We start from the raw sequence: 17,272 nt of genomic DNA on the forward strand, positions 1-17,272 counted from the left end.
TGCTCTACGGCCTGTTCCCCGGGATGCACACCGAGACGAACATCAACTGTGCCTAGAGGATCATCATTTCGGTGAAGGGCGCTCTCCAGGCGGTCCGAAAGCTGTTGATCTTCCAGCTGAAGGAGTTGACCCCGACTGAGTTTTGCAGACTGGCACATTCCAAGGTCCAGGACTACGTGTTGAGGGACGCGCTGAAGCTTGGGGCAGCTGCCGCCAAGGCGCGGTGGGGAAAGACCACCGTCTAACATCTGCCTGCCTAAGAAGAACAGGGGGCCCGCGCAGTCATTTGGGCTCCGCTGGCGCCTCAGCTCAATGTAATCGCACCAACCTGTGAATATGAATGATCACCCTGTTTCGACATGCAAAGAAATGGAATGCTTACAGAATGATGACATGTCCAATTGTATAGATTAAATATATATGAATAAAGTATATTTTTGAAATAAAAAATAAGTACAGAGTCTGTATGCTACCTTCCTGAGGAGTACCAAACAGAATGCAGGAGGAAAATGGCCCCTGGTTGAACAGACTCATCTGTGGTAATTTAATGCACTTGGAAGATTTGTCCTGGTGTGATGGGGGGGATAGAAGAATTGACAAAGTGGATCTTCCAGCTAGTATTCAATTTGGAATTTCTTCCAAAGAATATATAAGAACGTATAGAACAAGGAGCAGGAGCAGGCCACCTGGCCCTTCAAGCCTGTCCCGCCACTCAATAAGATCATGACCGATCTTTTCATGGCCTCAACTCCACTTAGCTGCATTTTCACCATATCCCTTAATTCCTTTATTTTTCAAAAAAATATCGACCTTAGCTTTAAAAACGATTACTGAAGTAGCGTCAACTACTTCCCTGGGCATGGAATTCCATAGATTAACAACCCTCTGGGTGAAGAAGCTCCTTCTCAGTTCAGTTCTAAACCTGCTCCCTCTAATCTTGAGGCCATGCCGTCTTGTCCTGGTTTCACCTGCCAGTGGAAACATCCTCTCTATTTCTATTTTATCGATTCCCTTCATAATTTTATATGTTTCTATAAGATCCCTCCTCATTCTTCTGAACTCCAATGAATATAATCCCAATCTACTCAGTCTCCCCTCATAAACCAAATCCCCCAATTCCGGAAACAACCTAGTGAACCTCCTCTGCACCTCCTCCAGTGCAAGTACACCCTTTCTTAAGGAGACTAAATCTGCACACAGTACTCCAGGGGTGGCCTCACTAGCATCTTGTACAGCTGTAACATTGCCTCTCTGCTTTTAAACTCAACCCCTTTAGCAATGAAGGACAAAATTCCATTTGCCTTCCGAATTACTTGTTGTACCTGCAGACCAACCTTCTGCAATTCATGCACAAGGACACTCAGGTCCTCTGCAAATCAGCATGCTGCAACTTTTTACCATTCAATAATAATTTATTTAGTTACTCCAACTAAAATGTATGACTTCACATTTACTCACACTGTATTCCATCTGCCAGACATTTGCCCACTAACTCAATGTATCTATGTTCCAAAGTTAAAACTTGGAAAAATGCAGAGTACTGAATGCGCTCACAGCTGGGAGTCAACAGTCAAACTACACAGGGGGAAGTGGGCAAATTCACCCTTGAAAAACCATCAGTAAGCCAAGACAATGGGAGTAGCAAACTCAAGAAAGATTGCCCCATACAATATTACCATACATTATGCCACCTCTGGTTTGGGGCTGACTATTTGAAAGCACAGGGAGTCGGCAAACAACGTACAATTTGACTGGCTGGTGAATAAGTGTATAAGACAGAACCTAAAAGGGGTTGCTCCTCGAATCACAGATTCTGTCTTCCACAATGCTGTTCCAGCTCCTCCAATGTTGGGTTCCCTCTCTGCTGTTCCTTCAGAATAAGAAGCTATGATTGTAGGAACAGCAAGGATGGGAGGTAGGAATTGGAGGAGCTGGAGAAATTGAAGTAGAGTAGAGCGATATGCGCCTCTTGTCAGATGTGGGAATTTAAGGAGAGGAGAGTTTACGGGTTACTGCGGATTATATCTGCAATAAACGCTGTTGGTTGCAAATCATATCAGATCGAATGGATCGGTTGGAGAGACTGTTAGAGGCAATGAGGAATTTGCAACGACAACAGTATGTGATGGATGGCAGTTATAGAAAGGGGGAAAGTCGCAGATACAGTCACATAGATGGGTTAAATTCAGGAAAGGTAAGAGAGGTAGGCAGGTAGTGCAGGAGTCTTCTTTGACTATCCCCATTTCAAACAAGTATGCTGTTTTGAAAAAATGTAGGAGGTGATGGATTCTCAGGGGAATGTAGCGCGAACAGCCAAGTTTCTGGTATTGAGACTGGCTCTAATGCAATGAGGGGTACGTCAGGTTCCAAGAGATCAATTGTGTTAGGGGACTCTCTAGTCCGAGGCACAGACAGATGTTTCTGTGGCCTGCAGAGAGAGAGAAAAAAAATCAGAAAACTTATTTCTATAGTCTTTGAATTCAGATGTAAGAGGAACAAAGAGACAGCAAGGCATATGAGCAGCAGGAAATACAGAAATAAGACCAGGAGTAGACATGGAGGAGCCGCTTGTACTGAGATCAAAGTCAGCAAGAAGCAAAGAGAAGGTCCCTCATATATGTTGGTGGGTGGGGACCTGGGAGGCAACAGGAAATGATCAACCACACAGATTCATTAAGGTCTTTCATTAAGGTCACAAACAACTTATGTTTTTCGCACTGCATCAAATAGTTGGAGTTTGAGATTAATCTAATCTTGTCTTTGGGCAGCCACAGACCTTAATGCCACCACATGGTGGTTACTTTGCAAAGCAAATTCTAAAATCTAACACTGACACATAGTTGACATGCTATTTTGATCTGATTAATTCTGGGCTTGAGGTGAATGAGCTGTGGTATATTAAAGAGTCTTTCTGATTGCTGTCTGGTGCATCTATAAAAAGGAAAATCTTCGGAAAATTAAATACATTCACTGTTGCTTTTAGTTTGTTTATTACAATACTTTAGTAAACTTAAAATATTAGACAATTCCTTTAAGTTGGTCACTGGGAAATCAAACATCTTTTAAAAAGTTTTTAAACATGGAACGTACCAAGAGTGCTGACAATACAAAGCTTGGAGGAAACACAAATTGTGAGGAGTGAACACAGAAGCTGCAAAGAGATAGAGACAGGAGTGGACACCAAGATAGCAGATAGGGAATAATGTGGGGTTTATGAATATATTTATTTTGTCCTTAAAATTAGAAAAGCAGATGTTTTCAAAAAGTCAAGAAACATGTATATACTGATGTTGAAAGAAACTTGAAGGCCCATGTGTTAGGAATGCTTGAGCCTAGGAGGACAAGCAGGCAGCTGAGGAAGATAGACAGCAGGCAACTTGGGAAGACAAAGATGTTGCTGAAAAATGTGTTGCTGGAAAAGCGCAGCAGGTCAGGCAGTATCCAAGGAGCAGGAGAATCGATGTTTTGGGCATAAGCCCTTCTAAGCTGGAGAAATCTGCATTCATCCCTTGTGGTTGGAGGGTTCCTAAGTGGAAGATGAGGCATCGTGTTGCCATGGTCTGGCGATGGACGAAGCCAAGGACCTGCATGTTCCGCAAGTAGGCAGCCTGTCTCCCCAATGTAGAAGAGGCCACATCGGTTGCAGCGGATGCAGTAAATGATGTATGTGGAGTTGCAGATAAACTTGTGACGGATATGGAAGGATCCCTTGGGGCCATGGAGGGAAGTGAGGGGGGAGGTGTGGGCGCAAGTTTTGCATTTCTTGCGGTTGCAGGGGAAGGTGCCGGGAGTGGAGGTTGGGTTGGTGGGGAGTGTGGACCTGACGAGGGAGTCGCGGAAGGAGTGGTCTTTCCGGAACGCTGACAGGGGAGGGGAGGGAAATATATCCCTGGTGGTGGGGTCTGTTTGGAGGTGGCGGACAGCTGCGCTTTTCCAGCAACACATTTTTCAGCTCTGATCTCCAGCATCTGCAGTCCTCACTTTCTCCAAGACAAAGATGTTGGTCTTTATTGCAAAGTACTGGAGTATAAGAATAAATATATCCATGCACTAAGGTCGAATTTTGGTTCAATAAGCCAGGGGATCAGCGGTGGGTTCAATGAAGAGTGCAAGAAGGCATGCTCGGAGGAGCATCAGGCACACCCACACACATCAGGTGTCAACCTGGTGAAGCTGCAGTACAGGATTACATGCATGCCTGAGCTCTCAGGTGAATGAATAGTGGACAATTCCACCATTAAACAACCCTTCAAATATTCCCATCCTCAATGATTGAGGAGCTGAATACATCAGTGTGAAAGATGAAACTGAAATACTGTTGGCCAGGAGTGCAGAGTTGATGATCCAATGACACCTCTCTGAAATCTCAGCATCACAGACATCATTCATCAACTAAATCCATGTGATATCAAGAAACTAGCTGAAGGCACTGGACTCTGCAAAGACTATAAGCCCTATTTAGTATTATTCTAAGGATAATACTAAAAATTTATGCTCCTGAACTTGCAACATCCCTAGCCTAGCTGCTCCAATACAGCTACAACATTGGCATAAATTTGGGAAACTGCCCACACATATCCTATTCACAAGAAGCAGGGCAAATCTAATCTGGCCAATTACCACTTTATGAGTCATCATGATCATCAGCAAAGTGACGGAAGTCTTCAACAGTGCTATCAAGTTACACTTAGACTGTTGACTCATGCTCAGTTCCACTAGAACTACACAGCCCTTGACATCGTTACAGATTTGGTACAAGTGTGGTTTAAAGAGTTGAATTTCAGAGGACTGCACTTTACTTGTCTAACACTTGGAATGAGCAGATGGCTTTATAATGAAAGGCTAGACAAGTTAGGCATGTTTCTGCTGGAGTTCAGAAGAGGCAGAGGCGACTTAATTGAAATATATCAGATCCTGGGGAGACTTGACCAGGAGGATATTGAAAGGATGATGCCTCGTGTGGAAGAATCTAGAACTAGGGTAATAATTTAAAAATAAGGCATTACCCATTTAAAACTGAGATGAGAAAACAGTTTTTTGTCTAAGAGGGTTTAAGAATCTTTGGAGTTCCCTTCTTCAAAACACAGTCATAGAGATGTACAGCATGGAAACAAATCGTTCGGTCCTACTCGTCCAGGCCAACCAGATATCCCAACTCAATGTAGCCTCACCCGCCAGCACCCAGCCCATATCCCTCCAAACCCTTCCTATTCATATACTCATCCAAATGCCTCTTAAAATGTTACTCTAAGAGAAGATATTTTGGAAGCTTCATCCAGCAAAACTATCTGGGTAAAACACAGGAATAAGAAAGATTCGGAGATGCTGGTGTTGGACTGGGGTGTACAAAGTTAAAAATCACACAACACCAGGTTATTGTCCAACAGGTTTAATTGGAAGCACACTAGCTTTCAGAGCGACGCTCCTTCATCAGGTGATTGTCCTAACACTGTGGGCAATTTAGCATGGCCAATTCACCTGATCTGCACATCTTTGGATTGTGGGAGGAAACTGGAGCACCTGGAGGAAACCCACACAGACACGGAGAAAGTGCAAACTCTACACAGACAAGTGGGAATCGAACCCAGGACCCTGGTGCTGTGAGGCAGTAGTGCTAACCACTGAGCCACCATGCCGCCCTTATGACCATATCCAACAAGAGAGATCTTCTGTTGACATTCAATATCATTACTATTTCTGGGCACCACATTTTAGGAAAATTGTGAAGCCACTGAAAGTAGTGCAGAAAGGATTTACAAGAATAGTTCAGTATGAAGAAAGATTAAGGTAGTTGAGACTGAGTTCCTTCGAGAAATGAAGCCAAAGAAGAGATTTTGTAGAGGTGCTCAAAATCATGAGAGGGTCTGTATAGAATAGATGCAGGAAAACTATGAAGATTGTGAACAAGAAAGGACAGATTTAAGGAAACGGGCAAACGAAGCAACAGTGAAGCAAGGAGAAACTTTGCTCATACAGTGGGTGGTCAGGATCTAGAATGTGCTGTCTCAGAATGTGATAGAAGTACAATTCAGGAATGCAAGAAGGAACAGGATTATTACCTGAAAAAGAAAAATAGAAGGCATTTCAGGCAGGGAGTGCATAAGATGAAATTTACTCATTTAGAGTACCAGTGCAGATATCATAGGCCAAATGGTCTCTTTCTGTGCTCTAACAACCCTGTGAAACAGAAGCAAAATGTTGTGGTTGGTGGAAATCAGAAAACTGAATGTATTAGAATACATTGAGCAGCATTGGCAGCATCGATGCAGAGAAGAAGCAGATGATCTGGGCATTAATTCACTGTAGTTTTGTGGGATCTTTCTGTGCACAAGTCAGCTGTTGCATGGGAGGAGGGGAAAGATGGTGTCCATTATGCGATGTAAACTGTGTGATTTACACATATAATTTTTAATGTTAGTTGCTGCAAGCTTGGGTTTCTGGGTTTAGCCTGTAACTGGTGGGTTTTCTGTTTGCCTGAAGTTCATACTTAGCTAGTTATCTGTAAACTGTAGTGACTTTTAAAAGCAGTTTTTGAAGCCTGGGGATAGAGTGAATGGATTTGGAGCAGGAACGGACTGTTTGTTTTAGATTGCTTCTACATAGCATGACAAATAATGGGACGCAGAGGTTCTTAAAAGTACTCGAATCTAATTTTTCACCATTGGGGGGGGGGGGGGGGGGTAGGTGAATGAAGGAATATTTTATTTACATTTTTAACTTTGTGCAGTGTTTTAGTTCTGTGAAGACTTTGGGACAGGATGACTGTGTTGAACATCACTCCTGAGAGGGATGTACTGAGTTTGGTCCTTTCCAATGAAGAGGAAGAATTGGTCCCAGAACAGATAAAAACTCAGAGGTGGCTATTTAAGCTCAGTGCAGTGAAGCTTAAGTATCTCTTAGCTCCAATAAGATACTAAGGCAGATCTAGTTTAAAATTTAACTTTCCAAGGGACTTAAACCTTTTGAGGTGCTACATACAGGGTGTAGTGTGGGACTTGATAAATGGTATCTCCAAACCAGACTGTTAGGAGGGTTAAATTGGACAGGACGATGAACAATTCAACAAATGGGAAAGCAGAACTAATGCAATAACAGCCTGTTTTGGCTGCAGTATTATGTACTTGTGGTTCAGCAAACAATCACTTTGATAAAACCAAAACAAAATAAAGTACAATTTGTCAAGATAGGGTCTGGGGTCTGACTTGCCTGGGAAAAAAAAATCTTATAGTCATTTTGTCATACAGCACGGAAACAGACCCTTCAGTCCAACCTGTCCATGCCAAGCATAATCCCAAACTAAACTCATCCCACCTGCCTGCGCCAGGCCCACAACTCTCCAAACCTTTCTTATTCATGTACTTCTCTAATCTCCTTTTAAACATTGTAACTGTACCTGCATCCACCACTTCCTCAGGAAGATCCCTCTGTGTAAAAAAAAACTTTCCCATCTCATCTCATTTAACCATTCCCCTTTTACCCTTAAATCTATTTCACCTAGTAATTGAGATTTCTATCCTGAAAAAAAACTATCCATTCTATCCATGTCTTTCATAATTTTGTAAGTCTCTATCAGGCCATTCTGGGAACATCAAAGATTGTCACAGATTTTCTTGGATTGTCCCAGTACTTGTCCTGCTGTAGAGTGTGTGCAGCTCCTGGGATTTATCGATGCTCTGCGCACAGTTCACCTGCACATTTGCAGTCCAGTGGCCACTCAGTTACTGCATGAAGCAGCCAGGAAGGTTAGTAGGGAAGGGTGGAAAGAGGTGGTTTCCATGGTCTTGGTAAGCGAGGTCATGGGGGTAGGACAGCCCAAATGGCAGAGGAAGAGAGAAAATCTGCAGCTTTAGTTAGGGAGAGTTTGGGAAAAGGGACTTTCAACAGGTCAGCCACAGTGGTGGCTTCTGTCTTTTGGGCTGGTAGCTTTAGTGCTGCAGGACAGCTCACTTCAGCTTGGGAACTCCAGGTAAACCAAATCAGGCAGCGCAATAGCCCTCATTCTCGCAATTCCAGGTTTTCATAACGATGGCAAGCCTCTGTTACTGCTGACTCCACCTTTGATAAAATTCCTTGAACTTTTTTTATGCCAACTATGTTACTTTAAGTAAGTGTTGCTAAACTGCAGCATCATGTGCTAGGCGAAAGTGAGTATTGCTGCTGCTGGAGATTAGAGTCAAGAGTATGCTGCTGGAAAGGCATAGCAGGTCAGGCAGCATCTGAGGAGCAGGAAAATCAACGTTTCAGGCAAAAGAACATGTTGGATTTCAGGATCTATGGGTGGCTTAGTGGCTGAGTGGTTAGCACTGCTGCCTCAAAGGGCCAGGGACCTGGGTTTGATTCCAGCCTCAGGTGCCTGTGTGGACTTTGCATGTTCTCCCAGTGTCTGCGTGGGTTTCCTCCGGGTGTTCCAGTTTCCTCCCACAATCCAAAGATGTGCAGTTTAGGTGAATTGGCTATGCTAAATTGCCCATAGTGTTCAGGGATATGTAGGTTATGTGCATTAAGTCAGGGGTAAATGTAGAGTAATAGGTAGGGGAATGGGTCTGGGTGGGTTACTCTTCGGAGGATCGATGTGGACTTGTTGGGCCAAATGGCCTGTTTCCATACTGTAAGGATTCTATCCTATGATTCTATTTTATCTCTAAATGAGTAAGTGGGACATGCTTGGAGTGAGGGTCTTTTGAGCATGGTGTTCTTACCTTGAGCGGGAGAAGTGTTTGTATGTTGGGCGGCAAGGTGGACCTTAGAGAGAGAAACATGTTGAGCACTGAGTGTTGACAGGAGGCAGACTGTAAGTGAAATATTTCAGTAGAGAATATTATAAAGAGCATAATCTTTGCTCTAGGTTTGGCCAACTCCTGGCTTTATAGTTGGACTGGTAATCCTAGGTAATGTTCTGGGGACCCAGCAATATCACAAAGGAAGGTTGAATTTGCACTCAATAAAAATTTAGTATTAAAAGTCCAATGATGATCATGAAACCATTACTGATTATCTTACAAACTCATTTAATTCACTTTAATCCTTCCGAAGAGGACAGGTGCCTTCCCTGCCTGATATAACCTACAGACACAGTAATATGATTGACTCATTGCTGACTTGTGAGTTGCCCTGCCTAACCACTCACGAGAAGCTTTCAAAAAAGAAATGAAACTGGAGAGACCACCAAGTTTTGACTAAACCACCATAAACAATAACGGCAAACACACCGAGTCATCCCTTCAAGATCCTCCACAATAACATTTGGGGGTCAGTACCAAAATTAGGAGAACCTAACTCATGGACTAGTCAAGCAAGAGCCTGACACTGCTACTCACAGAATAATACCTTACAGACAATGTTTCACTCAGCATAATCACCACCCTGGGTATGTCCTATCGCAAGAACAGGACAGACTCAGCAGAAGTAGTGGCAGAGTCAGGAGGGAATTGTCCTGGGAGTGTTCTGACCCCGTGAAGGCTCAAGGCATCAGATCAAACATAGCTTGGGTAACCCTCCTGTTGATTATCATGTATTGCCCTCCCCTCAATTATGAATCAGTACTTCATATTGAAGACTGCTCACAGGAGGCACTGAAGGTGGCAGGGGGCGCAGAATGGGAGTCTTCAACAGTGGCTTAGCAGTACTGCTATTAACGGACCTGGTCGACTCCTAAAGGACATAGCTGCTAGATGGGTCTGCGAGGAAAACAACAGTAAGGAGAAACATACTTGACCCCATCCTCCCCAATCTGCCTGCTGCAGATGCGTCTGTTCCTGACTATATCGGTAAGACCACTGCAGAGTCCTTAGGGAGATGAAAGCCGATCTACACATTGAGAATAATCTCCATCATGTTGAGTGGCACCATCACTGTGCTAAATGGGATAGACTTCAAAAAAACTAGCAACTCTGAGAATCCATGAGGTGCAGTGGACCATCAGTAACATCAATCAGAAACCTTGTGGCCTGGCATGTCTCATCTTAGCATTATCATCTAGCCAGGGATCAACCCTGGATTAATGAAGAGTGTAAGAGAGGTCTACCTAAAAGTGAGATATGGTCACTACCACTTCACTACAAGATGGATGGCCTGGTATTCCCAGGCAATCCCTCATCTGAGTCCTAATGAGAATCAAGTCTGTTGAGCTTCCAAGATCAGATGAGATGAGATTTGGCATTTACGGAATAGTTTGGCTGAAGGCAAAATATTTAGAATCAACTTACTCAGATGTTGTTATACCCCTCTGCAGCAGGTGGAACCTGAACCCAGGCCTTTTGGTTCAAGCTTAGGAACACTATCACTGTACCACTTCCTCAGGGTAGATAGTTTCTGATCAGCCCGTTCAGGAATATTATTATAAACCTCCGGAGAAGGTGGGACTTGAACCCAAGCTTACTGGCTCAAAGGAAGAGACAGTACCTCTACCACTGCATCACTTTCTCACATAGAGGTATTTTAAATCCATGTGTCCAGAAAGGTTCGGACACACCTCTGGAGCAGGTGGGACTCGAGTCTGGGTCAAACTTTCTTAAGATAGGTATTTCAAATCAACCTGCTCAGAGATGTTAATACACACAGTTGCAGCAGATAGGGTGAAGGTCTCCAGACCAGAGGTATGGACACTATTACCGCACAAGAGCCCAAAAGTCACAATTATTGCTGAAATCCAGCAGTGAACCAATGACCTTTAGATATTCAGACAAATGCTCTCCCACCTGGAGCTTCCTCAGGGCAAGTGTCTTCAGCTTAACCATCTTCAGTTGCTTCAGCAATGATAATCCCCTCCATTATTACATCAGATGTGGGCAGGTTAATTTATGCAATATTCTGCACCAGATACTACAGCAGTCCAAATGCAATATCCTGGACAATATCAAGTAGCAAGTAACATTTGATCCATACAAGTGCCAGAAAATGACCATGTCCAACAAAAGAAGACATAATCTTTGCCACTTGACTTTTCCATTAGGCATAACCATCACCTAATTCACCATTATCAACACGATGGGTACAATACTCCCTATAATATACATTCTCAGTGCTTGCACCTCCAAGGTCTGAGCACAGCAGTGACTTCTGAAACCAGAAGGCCACGCCAATCAAACCGATGAATGCATGTGGAACCTCAAAACGGCTGCACAGTCATGTGGCTTAGAGAGAATACTGCCTGGGGGTTACCACTGATCAGAAACTGCAGTGCAGCAGCCATGTAAATACAAGATATATGGGAACATCACCAGCTCCAAATTTCCATCCAAGTCCATAATCAGTCCTTGCCTTTCCAAATACATGTAAATCTTGTCCGTCAGGATTCCAACAACTTGCCCACCACTGATGTCAGGCTCACCAGACTACAGTTCCCTGGCTTTTCCTTACCATCTTTCTTAATTAGGGGCACCACATTAGCCAACCTCTTGTCATCCGGCACCTCACCCATGGCTATCAATAATACAAATATCTCAGCGAAGGGCAATCACTTCTTGCTTACCACAAAGTTCTAAGGTACACCTGGTCAGGTCATGGGGATTTATGCATCTTTTTGCATTTTAAGTCGTCCAACACATCCTCCCCTGTAATGTGGACATTTTTCAAGATATCATTACTTATTTCCCCACATTGTATATAGAACATAGAACAGTACAGGCCCTTCAGCCCATGATGTTTGATCCTCATGTGAGGTAAACCTAATGTACAAACTCTCAAATTTCTGTGACCATATGCATGTCCAGTAGTCTCTTAAATATCTCCAATGACCTCGCTTCCACAACTGCTGCTGGCAACACATTCCATGATCTCACAACTCTTTGCGTAAAGAACCCACCTCTGACATCCCGTCTATACTTTCCGCCAAACAGCTTAAAACTATGACCCCTCGTGTTAACAATTTCTGCCCTGGGAAAATGTTTCTGGCTATCAACTCTATCTATGCCTCTCACTATCTTGTACACCTCAATTAGGTCCCCTCTCTTCCTTCTTTTTTCCAATGAAAAAAGTCCAAGCTCAGTCAACTTCTCTTTGTAAGATAAGCCCTCCATTCCAGGCAGCATCCTGGTAAACCTCCTCTGAACCCTCTCCAAAGCATCCACATCTTTCCTATAATAGGGTGACCAGAACTGGACACAGTATTCCAAGTGCGGTCTAACCAAAGTTTAAATAGAGCTGCAACAAGATCTCACGGCTCTTAAACTCAATCCCCCTGTTAATGAAAGCCAAAACACCATATGCTTTCTTAACAAGCCTGTCCACCTGGGTGGCAATTTTAAGGGATCTATGTAACTGCACACCAAGATCCCGCTGTTCCTCCACATTGCCAAGAATCCTGTGTTTAATATCTTCCATATCATCCTTACACAAAGTTTTTGTTTAGTATTTCCTCCATCTTCTGCGGTTCCACACTTAGGTGGTCTTGCTGATCTTAAAGGGGCCCTATACTCTCTCTAGTTACCCATTTGTCCTTAATGTATTTGCAGACTCATTTTGGATTCTCCTTAACCCTATTTGCAAAAGCTATCTCATGTCCTCTTTATGCCCGCCTGATTTCCTTCATAAGTATACTCCATACTGCCTTTATACTCTTCTAGGGATTCACTTGATCCCTGATGCCCATACTTGACATATGCTTCCCCCTTTTTCTTGACCAATACCTTAATTTTTGTAGTCATCCAGCATTCCCAACAGCTCCCTGCCTTGTCCTTCGCCCCATTAGGAAGATAGTGTATCTGGGTTCTAATTATCTCATTTCTGAAGGCTTCGTATTTTCCAACCATCCCTTTACCTGCAAACATCCATTCCCAATCAACTTTTGAATGTTCTTGCCTAATACCATCATTCCTCCAATTTAGAACTTCAACTTTTTAGATCCGGTCTATCCTTTTCCATTATTGTTTTAAAACTAATAACATTTTGGTCCCTGGTCCGCAAGTGCTCCCCCTCCCCCGACACCTCAATCACTGTGTCCTGCCTTATTTCCTAAGAGTAGGTCAAGTTTTGTATCTTTTCCAGTAGGTACATCCACACACTTAATCAGAACATTTTCTTGTACACATTTAACAAACTCCTCTCCATCCAAGCTCTTAACACTATAGCAGTCCCAATCTTTATTTGGAAAGATAAAATCCCCTACCATGGCCACCCTATTATTCCTACAGATAACGGAGATCTCCTTACAAATTTGTTTCTCCTCAATTTCCTGCTGACTATTGGGGGTTGATAGTACAACCCCAATAAGGTGATCATCACTTCTTATTTCTCAGTTCCACCCAAATAATGCCCCTGGATGTAAATAGCCCGAAGTACAACCAAAATGTTAATCCTAATCAAAAATGCCACTCTCCCCTCCTCTCTTGCCCCCCCCTTCCTATAGCATCTACATCCTAGAACTGTCCTGTCCTGTCCATCCCTGAGCCATGTCTCTGTAATTGCAATATCCCAGTGAGAAGGTTTGTAGCCTTACGTTTGACACATCTGCTACACATAGGAGAACTAAACAGGATAACAGGAAAGCGCTTGACCACAGTGAGGGCGGGGGGAGAAGAGACTGAGACGGAGATCAGAGAGAGAGAGAGAGAGAGAGAGAGAGAGAGAGAGAAAACAGGACAGAAGCTGGTGGAAAGGTTAACTCTTTGTGAACTGATTTGACTGAACACTTGCTTGTCATGGATTGAATGTTTGTGTGTTGTTCCCTGGAGTTTGAGCTCTGGGAATGTTATAAATTTAGTTTGCATTTTGGGAATCTAAGATGATTTTTTAAAAACTCATTTTGTAGGACAATGGTACTGGGCATGTTAGCTGAGGGAGGTTACCTCATGATCTTTTCCACATAGTTTAGACTAGTCTCTTGTTATAACATACTGTTAAAAGAGAGCTTATTCAGCTCAAGACAATTGGCTGTTTGGGCCTGGCTTGATCAGGGTTTCCCACTTTGATGTACATGTAGCTTAATTAGTCAAACATACTCAGACCTGTCAATTAGCTTCTCTTCCTCTACCAACTTTTGCCATTTTGTTGCTGCTTACCTGATTAAGGACATGTGGTGTTTTTGTAATCTCAGTACCAATTTCTGTATAAAGACAGTTTGTTTGCAGCAATAAGGAGAGTAGCCTGAGAGAGCTCTTAGGGGTAAGAGCTGGCGGCACTACTCTGCTAATGGTTTTAAAACCTTAGATACCTATGAACCAGGCTTGAGCTATGTTAAATTGTAACATTAATGCCATTGGTAAATAAAGGTAATAATTTAAACTAAACTGTCTGTAAGAGTTTTCAATTCCACACTACCACAGAGTACGATTGCTGGGACGAACCAGGAGAGGCTTACAGGTAGAGTCCATGAGGGTTTCCCTGAACCGTCTCCAATAGGTACTTTAACATCAGTCCCATGTTTCCAACCATGCAGAGTTTATCTGCCTTATTGGTAGCCCTCTTGCATTGAAATAAGCGCAGTTTAATTTATCAGTCCTACCTCGTTCTCTACTTTGTTCCTGTCTGTTTGACTTGCTCCTTTCGCCAACTGTACAAATCTCAGACTGATCCCTTTCCTCATTATCTTGCTGGTCTCCCCTCTCCACTTTTTTGGGAGTCCTAATTCAGGATTCTTTTAAAGGTTAATGTGCAGGTTCAGTTCAGAGTTAGGCCAGGAAACATAATGCTAGCATCTATTTCAAGATTTCGAGAATACAAGAACAGAGACATACTTGATGTGGAGGTGCCGGTGCTGAACTGGGGTGGACAGATTTAAAAGTCACACAACACCAGGTTATAGTCCACCAGGTTTATTTGGAAGTAATAGCTTACAGAGCTCCTGTCCATCACCAGGTAGCTGTGCGGCAGGATCATAAGAAACAGAATTTATAAATTGTGTGTCTTATGATCTTGCTCCACAGCTACCTGATGAAGGAGCAGCGTTCCAAAAGCTAGTACTTTAAACAAACCTGTTGGACTATAACCTGGTCTTGTGTGATTTTAAAGGCTGGACAAGGCACTGGTCAGACTGCATTTTGAATACTGAGAGCAGTTTTGGGCCCCCTACCTAAGGAAGAACATGCTGGCAATGGAATGAGGTCCAGGAGAGATTTACAAGAATGATCCTGGGGACAATGGGCTAGTCATAGGAGGAATAGTTGATGATCCTGGGTCTGTACTCAGTGGAGTTTAGAAGGATGAGGGGGGGAATCTGGTTGAAACTTACAGAATACTAAGAGGCCTGGAATGATCATAAAGAAACGATGACATTAGGAGTCAATGGCACAGTCTCAGAATGAAGGGATGACCCTTTAGAATTATGATGATGAGTAATTTCTGCAGCCAGAGGGTGGTTAATCTATGGAATTTATTGCAGTAGAAAGCTGTGGAGGCAAAGTCATTGAGCATATTTAAGACAGAGATTATTAGTTTCTTGATTACTAAAGGGGATGAAGGGTTATCGGAGAAGGCAGGAGAATGGGTTTAGAGAAACAGATCAGCCATGATCGAATGGTGGATCAGACTTGATGGACCGAATGGCCTAATTCTGCTCCAATATCTTATGATCTTACACTTAGTCTGGATAATTCTGTGCCTGAGCAATATCATTGTTATCTGCAATAAACTCCTCTGAGTATTTCAACACCATGACATCCATGCCCAGTTTCCCATACTACTAAAGATGATGATGTGGAGGTGCCGGTGGACATATCACCAGATTAGATTAGATTAGATTAGATTATGATGATATGGAGGTGTTAGTGGACACCTGACGACAGAGCAGTCCTCTAAAAACTAGCTTTTTCAAATTAACCCATTTGACTATAACCTGGCATCGTGTCATTTTTGACCTTGACTAATGATGTAAGCAGAACTGAAAATGTGTTGCTGGAAAAGCACAGCAGGTCAGGCAGTATCCAAGGAGCAGGAGAATTGATGTTTCGGGCATGAGCCCTTCTTCAGGAATGAGGAGAGTGTTCCAAGCAGGCTAAGATAAAAGGTAGGGAGGAGGGACTTGGGGGAGGGGCACTGGAAATGCGATCGGTGGAAGGAGGTTAAGGTGAGGGTGATAGGCCAGAGTGGGGGTGGGGACGGAGAGGTCAGGAAGAAGATTGCAGGTTAGGAAGGTGGTGCTGAGTTCGAGGGTTGGGACTGAGACAAGATGGGGGGAGGGGAAATGAGGAAACTGGAGAAATCTGAGTTCGTCCTAATGATGTAAGCACTTGACATATCAGGTCAGCCCTTTGCCTAAGGCCAATCCACAGCACTATTCACCCCTCACATCCCTGCTTTGGTCAAAGCATTATTCAATTCACCCTGATCACCGATGAATAATGACAACAAAAGTACTTTACTGACCCCCAAACACTTTGGATCTAAATTGAGTTCAATCATTCAATCAATCACACACACAATCATTCAAAACAGGAAGGGAGCCTGTCGGATCTTTGCTTCTAGATTGACTCTTGGAAGAGCTATTCTCCCTCCACTACTAAAACTAGCACATTCTGGGAACACGAGCTGGACCGCAAGTAAACAGCAGAATGAACCCTTCATTGGCAGCCATTCTGATGGATAGGATGGCAGAGTGGACGGACTGAATGGCCTCCCACTTTCCTCCGCATTACCGTCACAATACCCACAGCAGTCCGCCCAGACAGCTGGCCTTCACTTGATCCTATTGGTCTGCCTAGCTGTCAATCGTAGTACCGCTGTCCAATCACCGCTGGACGCCTTCCCAGCAGCGCGAGCCGGAAATCGGTTCCAAAGGCAGCCCAACGGAATCTCCGTCGCAGAAAGCCAGTATAGGCCTAAATAATTACACACTCACAATCACGGGTCAACGCTTCCACACTTGTGCGTAGAAAGTCTCCCCGACCGTCACCACAATCTCTCACACTCACTCGAAATGATGTCCGTTTATAAGACAATCACACTTCACCTCCAACGGCAAAACAATGTACGGCCGAGTCTGATCACGTGATAACGACAGACAGCGCCCTCTAGCATCTGGGAGGTTCAATGCAGCTTAGGGAGGGCCCGTTACAACGGCCACAGCGCCTCCTGAAGGCCTGGAGGATGAAATACCCTGAGGTTACAATGTTTAAAATCACTCAACACTAGGTTATAGTCTCAACACTGAGCTGAAAATGTGTTGGTGGAAAAGCGCAGCAGGTCAGGCAGCATCCAGGGAACAGGAGAATCGATGTTTCTGGCATAAGCCCTTCTTCAGGAATAAGGTTTATTTGGAAGTACTAATTTTCGGAGCGGCGCTCCCAAAGATAGTACTTCCAAATAAACCTGTTGGACCATAACCTGGTGTGGTGTGATT

At 43.6% G+C, this 17,272-nt stretch overlaps 1 protein-coding gene across 3 annotated transcripts in view; it reads right to left on the reverse strand.

Moving 5' to 3' along the window:
• Positions 1-16,937, reverse strand: part of bloc1s3 (biogenesis of lysosomal organelles complex-1, subunit 3) — a 21,158-nt gene extending 4,221 nt beyond the window's left edge. Inside the window, exon 1 of one of the 3 annotated variants that reach the window (XM_043681063.1) lies at positions 16,845-16,937. The gene's annotated coding sequence lies outside the window, so the exon portion shown is untranslated. Of the gene's footprint in view, positions 1-16,771 lie in introns of all 3 variants that reach the window. The other 2 variants (XM_043681061.1, XM_043681064.1) reach the window with 2 other exon arrangements.
• Positions 16,938-17,272: the final 335 nt, after the last annotated feature.

This window comes from Chiloscyllium plagiosum, chromosome 41 (assembly GCF_004010195.1).
Source record: "Chiloscyllium plagiosum isolate BGI_BamShark_2017 chromosome 41, ASM401019v2, whole genome shotgun sequence".
NCBI lineage: Eukaryota > Metazoa > Chordata > Chondrichthyes > Orectolobiformes > Hemiscylliidae > Chiloscyllium > Chiloscyllium plagiosum.